At 38.9% G+C, this 15,513-nt stretch overlaps 1 protein-coding gene across 3 annotated transcripts in view; it reads right to left on the bottom strand.

Moving 5' to 3' along the window:
• PARD3B (par-3 family cell polarity regulator beta) overlaps window positions 1-15,513 on the bottom strand; it is a 370,506-nt gene that overhangs the window by 316,164 nt on the left and 38,829 nt on the right. Inside the window, exon 2 of one of the 3 annotated variants that reach the window (XM_048953009.1) lies at window positions 4,327-4,426. The exons of the other annotated variants lie outside the window; for them this stretch is intronic. The gene's annotated coding sequence lies outside the window, so the exon portion shown is untranslated. The remainder of the gene's footprint in view (window positions 1-4,326; window positions 4,427-15,513) is intronic. 3 annotated transcript variants of the gene reach the window in all.

The following is a 15,513-nucleotide window of genomic DNA, read 5'->3' as shown; positions in this document are numbered from 1 at the left end:
AGTACAAACCTAACCAAAGATAGACTGTTTTATTATTTCCCATCTTTGTCTTGGAGCAATATGATTTGAGATGGCATAACAGAGCACAAACCCATGTACCCTTAGCAATTAAAACTGGGGATGTTTCAGTGCCACAGAGTGGAACACTACACACGTGAAGTGTTGAAGCAAACCTGTAAGGGCCTTACAAAAAAAAAAAAAAAAAAAAAAAAGCCTGCACTTTAATCATACACTTGCCAGTGGCACAAAAATCTAGCAATTCTGGGTACGTGGATCTTGTCCTCTGACAAAAAAAAATAAGCTCAAGCTGTGAAGTCAAGCCATCATGCTGCTGGTATGAGCAGATAACGCACTATCTGCCCTTCCAATTTGAGAACGCTCCTAGTAACACTGCTTCAAAAAGCTTTGTAATGGATATGAGATACGCATAGAACTGATGACCAGGAGGCTGAACTGGAGAAAGTACAGAATGATGACATTACCCAAGTATTTCTTGTTAACATTACTTTAATGGCTTTCATAGTTTGATAAGGAAAACTACTATAATGCAAAGCTAATAAGCAAATATATATATAGATGTTATATGTGCATCAGCAATGAGGAAGCTGATTAGCTGTACTTGCAAGCCGACACTGACAGATGCTGCTCATGTGAAGTACATTGCACTCATACGGACTCACACACCCACGTGACAACAACCAACTAACTCAGATCTTTAGTACCGCATTCCCAGGAAAGCAGACAGCAGAGTGATTACTGGAAATAAAGCAAAGAGCAGCCTCAGATATTTAAGTGTACTAGGAAAAAAAAAGAAAAAAAAAAAGACCACCACCTTCCGCTCACTTGCGGCCAAAGTTAGGGGAGCCAGGGGCTGAGAAATATTACTTGCAGTGCTCAGCAACTATAAGTTTTCCTGTTAAATAAAGCTGTAAGAACATTACAATGAAATTTACCTAAACTGGACAAAATAGCTGTGAATGTTGTAAGATTTCAACATACATTAAAACAGCATCTTTGATACACTACACAAAACTGCATATATTCAATGACAGTATGAAGCTACAAATATGCTGTAAAAACTAAAATGCACCATTTGTGAAATTGACAGTGTAAGGTATTTCTCTTGTCAGTACTGATGGGTACTGCATAACAGCCAAACAAACTACAATGGAAGTGTACATCATGCTTCCCCCTTTTTATCAGAACTCACCCATCCATTAGGCTTTCTTCCCACTCCCTACAACATTTTGAAGAGAATATCTGAATACGCCAAGGATTAACCAAAATATTAACTGCTACTGGGGAAGAAAAGTTTGTTGTTGTTTTGTGTTGTTGCTGTTTGTTTGTTTTTAAGACATAAATTGTTATTTAATTTCAACACAACAGTACTATGCTACTCTGCAAAAGGACAGGTAGCCTTCCAGGAATCAGACACAGCAATTAATTGCCTTCATGTTTCACATGGTTTTGAACATACTGAAACCCAATAACAATTTTTATATCAATACTTACACAACGAGCATACACACTTCTTTAGCCTTAATTATTTTTAATGTTAGGGTTGACTACTTCCAGCAAAGAATTGTATGAACCACAGTAAGGACCCACCCACTCATCCTCCCCTTTTCCTCACAATGTACTTTTTCTTCAAGAAAAAAAAACTTCTACATGCAGAGCATTTTCACAGCATGTAGAAATGCACAGCATTTAAAGGACTGCTTTTATTTAAATAGCACACGAGCATGACCCTGAATTCATTTTGTCTCAGTCAAAAACGTCACTGGACAGAAAAATTGTTATTAATGAATTGCAGTCTCCCCTGCAGCTGCTGGCGCATGCTTACTTTACTGGGGAAGCATGAATGTGTACAAAATCCACTATATCATTCTTCCAGCACTAATGATCTTCTTAAGGCTTCAGAGGAAACCTGAAATAAACGGCACACGCTGTTTGGCCTGTACTTTGTGCTGATGTCTACTCTGAATACAATGCCTTTTGTTTTGTTTTTAGTACTACAAATTCTGGAAGAGATTCACTGTAATTATAATGTGTCAGAGCAATCACACAGAGCAACCACACAAACAGTCCTACTTTGGAAGACTCCATCTACTTACAGGATTGCCCTGAAATCCTTCCTGTGGCCAGATTTTCTATATCCAAGATACGTTTCAAAATGTGCTGCCTTCTACCACAAGCCCTTACATGTCCGTGCACAGGTCTCACTTTCACAACGCATTTTAGACAAATCAAGGACCTTAAAAACATATACTGCAAAGCTTTTGATACACAAGTACATTAATTTGACATTAACTACATAAGCACTTGGAAAGAAAAAAAAAAAAAAAATCAGGCCATGGAGCCTGCTGGAATTGCAAGAGATCGGATGGCAGTTCCCCAGCCAGAAAGCATGGGGCAACAAGAAATCCCAGTGAGATGGAACTGCACAGGATCCTGCACAACTGCACAGAGACAAGCACAAGCAAGAGCAGTTCTACCGCACAGCACAGCATGCTGCCCAGAACTCCTGGGATTTAAAACCACCAGTTTTACTGAGGACTAATGGTTGAAGAATCCCCAAATGTGAATCCTTCAAGATAAATCCTGCAGGCTTTCCTGTGGATTCTCCCTTCCAATGAAGTGCACGATATATACTTTATCTCACACACTAAGCTGAAATCCCCTCTCAATTCTACAGCTGCAAAGAAGAGATCTGTATGCAGCTTGGGTCACACCACCAGGAACGACATTATTTTGATGTGCTTTAAGGTTCTGCTCTGCAGGAATAACAATAAATGTCAAAAACATTCTTCTGGAATGTAGTAAAATCCTGGTTTCTGTCTAAACTATGATTATAGAGTATTAATAACCGAGTATCTTCCCCCTTCGGTGTGCAGACACACTGTGAGGAGATCTGTGAACAACTGCTTTCTAATCACAGAATTATTAATGCAGCACTGGAGTCGTTAAGCTCTGTTCCAACAGAAGAAACCTATTTATTCCAAAATTCCAACATCGAAAAAAAGCACTAGCTACCTTATTATTTTCATTATTTTACATGTTATTGCTACCGCTGAAAAACTGTGAATGAGACAGCTTTTAAAGCAATCTCACCTCATCTGGGATGCTGCTGAGCTGCCTTGTGGGGAGTCAGGTCACAGGTAGCAGTCTCAAAGACAAAATATATTTCCCAAGCACAACTGTATTACAGACTTATTGACTAATAACTGCATTACTTACCTTCAAAATCCCTGAAATAATATAGTAAACAATACTGACATTCCTTTCCCAGCAAATGTATAATTAAGAACAGGGAAGATTACAAATAACAAATTCCAAAATTCTCCTGTTTCACTCAACTGCAACCAAGAAAATGAGGCCTTCTGCACCCAACTTGATTTCAACATACAGAGACCCATCGAGTTATTTTATGTTGTCCAAAAAACATGGGGGTGAGGGAGTTTCTTCTTCAACAGAACAGAGGACAAAGTCTAACCACTTGCAAGTAAAAATTGCGTAGTTCATATCCTCAATATGGCCTTCTAATTCAAAGGTAACTGATTCATCATGTATAACTTTGCAAACAGAAGTCATGCACACTGAGATCTATTTTGAAAAATACTGTCAAATTCTCAGCTAATATGCACACCCACTTTGACAGGAAAGAGTCCCATTGTGCCTAAAATACTTGTACTTACCTGCTTGCCATGCATCCTGTTGGAAAACACATTCACATGCATTGAGTTAGAGAACATCTTACAGCGAGAAACACTAACATTAGTCAGAGATGGCTCCTGTCCCCCTGCAACAAGTCAGTTCTCTCCTAAATACATAAAACATACATTCTAGAGTTCAGTTCTGAAACACTGTTTTAAAACCCATGGTATTACATCTGCATATCAGAACAAGTCTATTATCATCATTTCTTACATAACAGCATTTAACAATTTTCCTGTGCTCTGTATGCTTACTCCAACTATGCACAGTAGTCTGAAAAAACCTTCCAAGACATCATCAACATCAGATTGCTTGCATTAGTTCTAGATACAGCAACACCTCAGTAGCTGTGAGCACAGATCACCGTTTCCTTCCCATTTTTTAAAATACTACAGAATTACTTCCTTTAAGTTTGTACTTATTTCTTGAAAATAACAGACACAAAAGTGAAAGCCATAAGAAATGAAAATTTCTCACCCAAACCAACCAAATACAAAGTCAATTTCCTTAAATCTCATTAAAGCACCAACACATTTTCAAGATTGCATTTGTGGAGTTATATTTTCCATTGCCACAACAGCTTCCTTTCTTCAGACAAAGGCCACCACCTACCTCAGCGCCTCTTCAGCTCTGCACCTGGAATCAGAGGTTTTCAGTCTGCAGATCTGAATATCTGCACTACATTCCATCCCACTGAACCAAATTCCATCATCTTCAGTTTCATTTAAAAAAAAAAAAACAAAAAAAAAACAAACAAACACTTGTTTGCATCATATATCTACATCTAATTTAACACAATTTGAGAACACTGAAGTTCACTGAAAGGAAGACAAGAAGCACATCAAGAAACCAATATAAACACTTTTCCATCTTATCCATATCATCACATACTTACAGATCCACAAATACCAATAAAAAATTTCCCTCACCCCCAAGAATTGCTGGCTATGTATGGTACAAAATGGGGAAGTTTAAAGAAAAATAGTGCATTGGAAAAACATACACATAGCTAAAAATATGGAGTAATAAAATATCTAGTTCGTGAGAAACACATCACTCACAAGATGTAAGAACCTCATAACAGCATTTTTCACTTATTTTCATCAATCCATATAAAATTTCTAACCTAGTGCAACATTCGTTAAGCAGCAGTGAATCTCTTCTTCATAAGCAGAAATTTACATGGGAGTAAAAGCATTTGTGATGTTTTTGACAGCTTACTACTTAACCAGTTGATAATGCAGTGTAAGCTTATATTGTCAGAAGTGCAGGAACGGATTGGACAAGAAAGGAAGGACAATGAAATACCCATAACTGCACAAAAAATTCTGAGGAAAAGCTAAATCTATGGATGTACCCCAAGGGAACAGGGAAATTTAAGAAAACACTGCATAGATACTAAGCACAATGTAGGCACAGTATCAACCCGAGGCAGTGATACAGCATTTCCAAAAGAGACAAGAACAAACCCACCAGGGTTTTAAAAGCAACGTGCTGTTTTCTTTTGTAATGAAAGGAAAGGAAGAGCTCTCACATTTCAGAGATGAAACCACATCCACAACAGCCTAAAGCACTGCAGAAGACTGCAAATGGGACGTTTTAAGGTTACGGCACTGACAAAATCCTGTCAGTAGCTGTCTAGCTTCAACTGTGAAGTTTGGTTGTAACGCACACAGTAGAAATGCTATTGAAACAAAACTTCCCAGGCAGCCAGCCACCAACCAGTCATTAGTATGAAGAAAAGCTATCACCGGAGCAGCAATCACAAGTGACTAAACTGCTCCTGAACCCACCCACGTGTCAGATGCACGGATCAAACACAACCTTCCCTGTTCACACCACGCGGCTTCGCACTCCGCCTCATTTGGGTAGAGCAGAGGTGCTACGCTGGAGCTGCGATACCCAGCCTTCACTTGGTATTTATCTCCGGGGCAGAAAATAATTGGATGTCACACCTCCTAACTCAATTTCATCCTGCTAATTATTCTTCAGCAATATCCTTTTCTTTTCTCCCCTCATCACTGCATTTTGAATGGAACTAATGAAGTCACTGGTGAAATTATTTTGAAGATCACTGATGACATCCACGAAAGACTCCCTCAGTATCAGCTCAGAAAAATCAGCACTGACCAAACAAAAGGCAGACTGATGCTGACGTTTTCAGATCAGCCAACACAGATCTGAATTTCAAAAGTTTTGTTTCAAAGAAGCTGACAAGGTGTTCATCCCATGATAGGACATCCCTGCGGAGAGCTAACCAGCAACACAAAAGCTACAGCTGCCACCATGAGCCAACTTCAACTAAAGAATGGCAGTTGTTTCTGCACCGCAGCACTCCCTTTGTGCTCCTATAGAAGACAGGTTTCTGTTCCTGCTCCTCAGCATGGCTCTCCAGGCCTCATGCAGGGAGAGCAAACCTGAAACCTTTTGGGTCTTTTCTGTTACTTAGAAAGTATACTTAAGGAAAAATACAATTATGATGCTGTTCCATAGGAAGCACATACTTGTTTCAGCTATGACTTTGGTAGGTTAAACTTAAGATCCAAAGGCACAGAGCACGCCACAACAAACAGAAGACAAACTGGTTTGGAAAATGAAAACCACAAGGCAATAACTGCTTACACATCTCCAATGACAGCGCAGTGCCTAAATGCTATAATCACTTCCCACATATGCACAAGAGCTAACCAACTCTGATGCAAGCTTCAAACCCAGGCAGACCAAAAGGCATACCAACAAGCAAAAAAAAAAAAAAAACCCAAAACAGCAACACTTTACAAGATATGTTAGAAAACAAAATTTGATTAAACTGAACATTTCTCCCTCCTTCTTGTGTGATTAATTTTGGCAACACAGCAAACAAAGGGATTTTTCAATTAAATAATTGGGTACTGTATCTGGCCTTTGAGACTCACTGAGAAGAGCGACCAACTACCTCACGGGCTGCAAGCATGCACCAAAGCAGCAGGAACAAAACAGGATCCAGTGCTATGAAAAAAGTGCAAATTAAAATTACTCCCAATTAACATGGACAGCCTGCTCCCTGTACTCGGGTACCCCTGAACACATAGGGCAGTTCGTCCCAACACCATTTCAGAACATAAAAGTTTGCAATTTGTTTCTACAGGAACAGCAGTACTGCTTAAACAGCCTCCTCCTTTCATCTACAGCAAAGTCCATGCTAACACATTTGAGCCATATCTTTATTTCTTACTTGTACATCACGTTATGCTCTCCCCTTTCACAGCTCTAGCAACACTGAAAACATCTGGACTACCATGCTGCATTTGCTCTGTTGTTCATATAATCCAATATATAATCCAATAACCTACCTGCCCACATCAGCCTGTGCCACACACATCACTAAAAGGATCTCTGAATATTCTCAGCCCTTCAAAATGGTTTCCTTCTAGGCTTCAAAAAATTGTGAGGCAATTTAAGATGAAAGACTACATTTAAACTACCTTCCAAAACACAAGTTGGCATCAACCCAATTATCTTCTCAGCTGTACAAATACTTGATTCCCATTTTTCAGTCCTGCTGTGCTTACAGAAAGATTAACAACGTTCTGCAGCAACGTTCACTTTTGACATTTCTTTTTCCCTTTTAGTTCCCCGCACATATCTGTGCTTAGCAATGCTTGGTGAATTGAGACGATGTTTATCAGTTCCTGAGTAGCTCAAGTCTAATATTAAGATCAGTGACATTGAATCTGGGTCATTGGGGCAGCACTGAGCTTACCTATGGTGTATAAGCTTAGTAACTTAAAGAACGCACCATATCAACCAACCCTTTGATAAGGGAATATTCAATATTATCAATGACGAAGAGGCAGAAAATAACCTGTAGACTTCAAGTAAAGAACTCTTTACGTTCTCCCATGCTGCAAGATGCTCTGAATCTTAAAGAAATTATACTTTTTACATCCATGAACACATTTTCAATTTTAAAACAATACGAAGCCAAATCATTTAGTTGATCCACAGAAAATCATTCAATACTTTTCTGCCAGTTGCTGGAACCAGAAAACTGCCTATCCAGGAAAATTATGCTGGGTATTATTCAAATATTTGCATGCTCTCTTGTATTTTATTAACATCATTGCACAGTTATCAAAGATAATAAGTGGTTAAAAAAAAAAAAAGTTGCTTCTGGCTTATGAGCAAACTGCTGAACTCCAATTGTGCACTATAACCAGAGATGCAAATTCTTCAGCACTCTTCAGAAATGTGAAAATATAGACAGTCCATTGTGCATGACTTGTTTTGTGCTACAGCTAATTTAAGATATACTTCCTCTCACCTCACTTTCTAAACTCACAGAAATTACTGAAAATAAAAAGATCTAAAGCGATTTTATTTGCTATTTTAGCTAATTTCACTCTAAAAATTTGACTGCTACAAAGGGGATGGGCAGAAGCTGTTTTTCTATACAATACCTTCAGAAAATACACAAATTATCTTCTTTTTTAGTGTTGTCTATTAACATATATATTTCCTACTCTTTGAAAAATTATGGAAGAAGCCTTGTGGAAAACCATTACCCTATCAGCCTGTTACTCCAAGTTAAATACTCAGAATTCTAGTTTTATGGTCTTTCTTCATAATTTTAGACACCAAAATTATTAGCCGCTGACTGACCAATATTCTTAAAAAAATATCAAGTCCATAATTTAAGCTAATAACTACTGTTGCTGAGGTTTCTATAGTTACTCACGAAAGGGTCACAACTCTGAAACTCAGGCAGTCTCTAATAATAAACTGCACCGCTGTACACTGACAGCCTCTAATGATTAATTAGGCTAAGCCCAAGCTGCCGGCACGGCATCCCAAACACACTTGTACCTACTGAAGCAGCAAGCAGAACAACTTCAGGTTTTCAAACACATCCATGGCTTTCCATTGTGCCATTTGACTGCAGCAGCACCGAGCTCTACAACCTGTCCCAATTGTTCAGCACCTGGCAGCAGAAATCCAGGTGGAGCAAAGGATGGGACAGCATCTGAAAAGAGATCTCTCACATCAAAACAAGTTATAGCACACCTGTACCTCTGAATTGATGATCTAGTCCTGGCAGTTTGCTCCCCTCCTCTACCTCTCCCCCCATCTTACTCTTAACTGCAAAATACCTGGAACGACACAGATAGGTCGTGATCATCAACCACTCCAGATATTAAGGTTCATATTTTCTTGGAAAGGAAGGTTGAGACACAGCTGAACTTGCGGTAGCAGATGCCACCACTGGAAAATGAAGTCCTTGCATCCCTGCAAGCTGAGAACTTGCACCTTAATGGAAGGGCTTTATCCTTACACATACTAAAACTCTGCCTGTGGGTGGATGCATCTGACTGCTTGCAAAATTATAAAGATATACATTATATATCTAAAAGGAATTGCAGCAAGTCAACCATTTTTCCTGTTTAGTCCTAGAAACAAAACTGTAGTGCTGTAAACAATGGAAAAATACATTTCAGCAGTAGCTCAAACACGTGCCTACCCCTCAACATGTTGAATTGGCATCTTTCAAGACAGAAAGCCAAATGCAATGAAGCTACACACCCTTGCTGCGGGATACTATCACCTCCTTGGCTGCTCTCACCTCCCACAATGCAATCAGGCCAAGGCCAGGCGAATGCTACAGGAGCTGAGTTTCTTGGTTTCATTTTTAAGGAAAATTAAACAAAAAAGTAGTTTCAATGAGTGGTCGATTTTTTTGTTGTTGTTGTTTGTTTGTTTTTTTCCTTTCTCAAGCTAAAAAACACAGAGCTAGTTAAAAAACTGAAAACATAACGGAACAGTTTTTTTAACCAGTCAATACTGCAATTTTGAAGCCAACAAGAGTTAATTCATTTCTGCAGTCCTCTGGGATGAAAAGATAAGTTCACTTTGCCCATGAATTGCTCTAAATATTAATTTTTTGCTTGCCTACTGGGACTAAATCAAACACAGTTAAAATGGTTACTGTGGTTACAGCAATGGATCGAGAAAAAGTAGAAAAGTTATTTAACCCTCAGAACACAAACTGAAAGTACACACAGAGCACTGAAGCACTACTTTCAGTTATACAACAAAGAAAAATGTTTCACAGAGTTTTGGAGAAACGAGGTTTGTGATCCCAAATCCCTGAAGTTGACTTTTGTGCTCCAAATGTTTTTTTTTTTAATTATAAAATATTAAAGCATTTTTTTCCTTATCAGACCACAGCCATCAATATTCTGATACATCATCTTTACAAATCACAATAAAACATACAAACAAATTGTTTTGCCAACTAGCGAGGGAATGGAAAAACAACATCAAAATAGTTAATGCTTTTCACATTAAAATTGGGCCCACGGGGGGCTGAGGGGCGGGAGAACAACAGATATCATTTTTTCTTAACCTGCTAGTGGCAAAATATTAATACAATTTCCACACGACCATTTCTTATGGTAACACGATTACATCAGAACACGGCTGTGATGAGAGAAGTATCACAAAAAAATACACTTTGAAATATCGTCCTTTTAAATAATCAGCAGTTGTTAACGATTGTGTAACAACCTGTGATTAAGCACTAAGCCACACTACTGCACAGAACTGATCCTCATACTGAAGGACTGTTTCCTTGCAGCAATGCCTGCTGATTTCTCCTCCACCATCCAAATAGAGCATACTGCAGCTAGCTACAACCCTCAACTTAAAAGCTCCTGGACCCAACACCCAACAAAATTAAAACAAAGGAGTAGAGAAACACTGAGCTCATACTGAAATGAAAGAAAGAAATCTGTAAAGTACAGGAATTATTTTAACAGCCACTGCAAAGACATGAACGAAGGTTAAGTTTTCACATGCATGCCCTCATTTCTCCAATATTCTTACACTATAGTTGGTCTCATCTACAATTCTACCCAATTCTAGTAATTTATTTAACAGTATATTTTACATTATTTATGTATTTTTTAATTAATTGCAGGATTTTTCCCCACTCCTCAAAAAAAAAAAGTGACGTGTTATTGATGTTTTTGTTGTTCTGAAAATCAGATTAATGAAATCATTACTTACAGTCCTTTAATAAGAAGATAGAAGATCAACCATTTAATTGCCCTACAATGAGGAATAAACAAACTCCAGTACAGATGCCTTGTACATACATAAGAAAAATTGCAAAAACATTAAAAGCTTCTTTTAATGGATTCCTATTGTGAGAATATTAAATTAGCAGCCCTTTTTCCCACTTGACTGTAGGAAAAAAGAGTCGCAGACAACGTATCTGTAATTTGGCCTGCTTCTTCTCAAACTGACCTTGCAGTTTCCATGTGTACATGGAAGGGTGGCTGCAGTCTAGGGAAGCATAAATATTTCAGTAAACTCTAGGCAAAATTACATGCATCACCAGTCATCCAAGCGGAGCTGCACACAGCTATCTGCAGACCTGTCCTCTGATGTGAGCAAAGGTTCACCCAATTCTTACTTAAATTCAGCCTTTCCCCAACAATTAATAAACCCATTATGTCACCTAATGTCTACCTGTGTTTCATCATAACACAGCCTTATGCTATGAAGCTTAAGAAGTTCTTAATCTGGTCCTGGAAGTTCACCCACCTCATTAGCCTTTTTTGTCCTGCAGACCAGAAGACAAAATGACAAAAACACCAGTTATTAAGCTATTGAGGCCACGAAATTACATAGCAGGTCTACATTTTTTATTGCCTAACTACAATGAGAACAAACTAGTCAGACACATCTATTTTTGTTTCTAACATTAACATGCTTGTTCTGAAGATAAGCCAGCTTTCTCTTCTGCTGTTCTCTGGAGATACATGTAAAGCAAATACTGTCTAGGTAGAATCAATCCAATCCATTATTTCTAGTTGCTAGTCAGAGAAGAAAAGATCCAAAAGTATTTCATAAAGCAACACGGAAAGAATTCTCAATTCCACTTATGTTTATCTCTCACAATCTGTCCTGATGTGCTGCCAAACCTGAATGGCTCACCTTTTCTACCTGCCCAAGGAATACACAAAGTCTGAGAGAGCACCTGGTGCATGCAAGTGAGTTGCGGAGCTCTGAGTTGTTCTGTGACAAGACACTTTACACATTTAATAGAAAGCAAAGGAACAGATAGGTATACTTTCTGAAAGCTGCTTTGCTTTTTTTTCTTCCACCCCTCCGGAGTTACTTAATGCAGTGTAAATTAATCCTAGAGAAAGCATTAGTAAATTGTTCACACTGCAGTAATATCTAGTATTCTCACATTGCAGATCTCATCCACAATACTCACTGGCCTGCTGAAATGCAGATTATCAGCATATCTCCAAAATGGACGGAAATATATTCTTTTCATACTAAATATTATACAGGCATAGAACTATTTCTTTCATTATTAGCTTTTCTTTTGCCTCAGGACAACCATCAGCAGCTCTTTCTACGCCCTTCTAGCAGAAAATACAACCTTCTAGCATTTTGACTTTCAACTGTAACAGGATACTAAGCAAAATGGAAAAACATGGAAAAAACATTCCTGCTGTAAATTTAAAGCTAACCACGTTTTGCAGCCGAGCAGCTGACAAGGTCAAGGCAATGAGACTACATACATACCACTTGCTTTTCTGCTACACCACTAGCCTAAGAGGTTCACACCTCTACAGTCAGCAGAACAAATCTCTCTTCCTGTTCTTCATGCCCTAACGCTGTACTTCAAAGCCCTATGTATTAGATGAAATTTCCAATGGCACAGTTAGCTATTTCAGTCAATGGGACTACTTCCATTTAGTACAGTTTTCCCCATGAGGGGGTATAGGACCACACGGTTTCAGAGAAGCTCTGCAGTTTCAGACCACCTGAGTAAATGCAGTATAATAAAAAGGGCATTCTTTATGTAGAGGAAAAAAACTGGACATTTCCAAGCTTTTCAATATGGTTTTTCAAAGTGAAGAAATCCCATAGGAAATATAAAAGCAATCAAGAGGTTTGTGTCCTAAAACAATTCCACTGAAAAAGCAGATACAGTAACAGGAATATTTGGGAGCTTCAGTTACACAAGCATTGAGCCTTTGATCCATTGCTGCAAGAGTTTTGGTCTAAAGAGTTTCTACTGGGCTTTCCTTTCATTAATCACAAGCAATTCAAATGAATCTTGGGTAGAGTGCTCACGTGGAGGCAAACTGAAAAGAGAGGAGCACAATTCACATTTCAGCTATTTTAGGGAGGTAATAAAGAACAGAAGATCATGAAAAAAAACTTCTCAGGGAAAGCAAGAACCACCAAGAAACTTCACCCAGCACCCTGCAGCACTGCCTGCAAGCAGGAGAGCTCACAAGAGAGGAGTAAACCAGAAGGGCTTTTAAAACTCATTTCATCTTGCTATTTAAACCGTCACCCTAGGATTAAATCTTTGGATTTTATAATCACTTCTCTTCACTTTCAGTGAAACAGCAATTTCCTTCTAGCCTCGTGAAATTTGGTCTCCAGGTTTTCTCACAAAAGGGGCAGGAATTCTTAGGATTTTTTGCCATTACTGTAAAGTTTTTTCAGGAATGAAGGGCTGAATTGCTGCACGGTAATAATTTAGTCTTAAAGCTAAATGAATCCAACCTGCTTGTCCATCCTTCTTTCTTCAGAAGCGTTTGAAACCACTTCACTCATAACCTAAATCAATGAAGGCTGTATAAACTAAAGAAATGCTTTTTTGTTTTTTAAGCAAGCGTTCTTCAGACACTTAATCTGGAGTAGAGAGGGGCAAAGCCAAGAACTCAGGAAGGCAGCAGGAGGCACAGGCCCTGGAACACCAGCATCTCCTCTTCAGAGGCAGCACGCTGCCCGCTGTCACAAACAACATCCCCCAAAGCTGCAATTAAGCTCAGCATCTGCTGGAGAAGACCAAAGCTCTGAAATACTTCACTGCTAATTTCTAAAGCTCACAGAAATTAATTTGAAGGATGAAATTAATTATGAGCAACCCAAACATCAGTTAGCTTCTGTACAGAAGAGATCAAAGACCTTCATTAGCTCACTGTTATCCTTGAAAGTTGTTTTTTTTTTTTTTTAAGAAATCTCTCTCACAAATAACCCAAGTTCAGCAAAATACAAATCAGCCTTTGTAACAAATTCCAATTAAGGGTCCGCCTGACAGGTCTTTCAGTCAGGGCTATTTAAGTGTTGAGTCAACAGCTTAACAGACTGCGCAAGGCCAACAGCACATAGTACCCCAAAGGAGCAGCAGGATAAGTGATCAAGTAATTCCAAGGCATTCAAAACAAGAAACAAGAAAAAAGCTTATTTATGACTCAAAGAAGTTTGACAAGTCCCTCTTTTCACTGGCAACACTTTCTTCATCTGGCCTTCGCAGGAAAGGAGAGTCTATAGAGGGAAGGTAAAGAAAAAAAGGACACCCAATGAGTAGTTTCCAATATGCATCTTCAAGCACTGGAGTTAAGAAACCATTCCATTCTCCAGGGCTGCTCACACAAAAAGAAAAAGCAAACAAAACACGGAAACAACACCAACAAAAAAATACCTCACAAGCTAAAAACATCTTAGCAGAACCTACAAAGCAAAAATAGGGCAATTCTCTCCTCATTTTCTCTAAAAGAACTTCCCTCAAGCGACTTCTTTGGCATCAAATCTACTGCTGGAAGGAAGCCAAAGTCCACCCAGAACAAAATAAAAATCTACAATGACAAAAAAATTACTGAGTATTCATTGTCTCAAAAGAAGCTATGAAGCTAGGTTTGGCTACAGACTGATTTGTTTTTCTGCATCAGATGACTTGAGGTCCAAGTGCATGTGCATGATCCATAAACTATTGGTTATCTCCACTACTCACATTTAAAATGTATTTAAAAGGATTACAAAAACTATTTTCATGCACAACTTCAAGCTCTGAAAAGGTAACTACCACCAAGTACTCTAGGCCTAAAAGGTCATCAGGAACTGCCCCATCCACACAGCCTCCTGAGGTCCAAGGAAGGTATCAGCCATACATCTGGCATAGAGAGACTGGAAGATTTTTTTCTGGTAGTTTGGATTTCAACAAACAGAACCGCAGCGAGAAGTGACTCAACTAAAATAGATTCTATTATAACATACACGCATCAATTTGTCTCAAGAACTGCTCCAGATGCACGCGGTGACATTTACAACAACATGTGCCTATTGCAAGGCCGACTGCACCAACCGAGAAAGATGATGCAACGTGGAAAGGCCCAGGCAGGTTGTACAGAGACATGCAAGCCCAGTACTTCAATGCCTGAGGCTGCACAAGGTGCTTCTTCCTCCTTAGGCAGGAGATTGAATCGAAAAAACAGAGGTTATATTCTTAACAAGAGCTTTTCAGTCAGTATTTCACACTGCTGCAGCACTCCTGGCTGATCATCTGATTGCCTCATTCAGGGATAAGTGAGAGAGAGGTGAGAATATTTGCAAATCCCAGAGATGTTATTTGACACACCAAAACCCAAAATAAAATTGAAAAACATGTATTTAGTGCAGGCAGAATGCATCCCATAGACAGACACAGCAGTAGTTATCTCTTAGACCCAATTCTCATACTAACGGTATTGCTGTTGAACAGTGAAAAGAGTAAGTAATTTCCATACTAAGTGCACATTTGTGCTGCCACTGAGAGAAGAATAAAATCAGAAAAGCCCAATGGCAATTATCCTACAGATATTAAGGCCCATTGCAGACTGATAAGCCCTGGGACACAATGAACTCTGCCTATGCTGTATTTCAAGCAGGTAAGGACACCCAAGTGGATTTTCTTTTCTTTTCTTTTCCTTCCCCCCCCCCCCCCCCCCCCCCCCCCCGCTTTGATAA

The sequence above is a fragment of the Lagopus muta genome, chromosome 8 (genome assembly GCF_023343835.1).
Source record: "Lagopus muta isolate bLagMut1 chromosome 8, bLagMut1 primary, whole genome shotgun sequence".
NCBI classification, from domain to species: Eukaryota; Metazoa; Chordata; class Aves; order Galliformes; family Phasianidae; genus Lagopus; species Lagopus muta.
The sequence above is the reverse complement of the archived record's forward strand: the minus strand, read 5'-3'. Positions and strand labels throughout refer to the sequence as shown.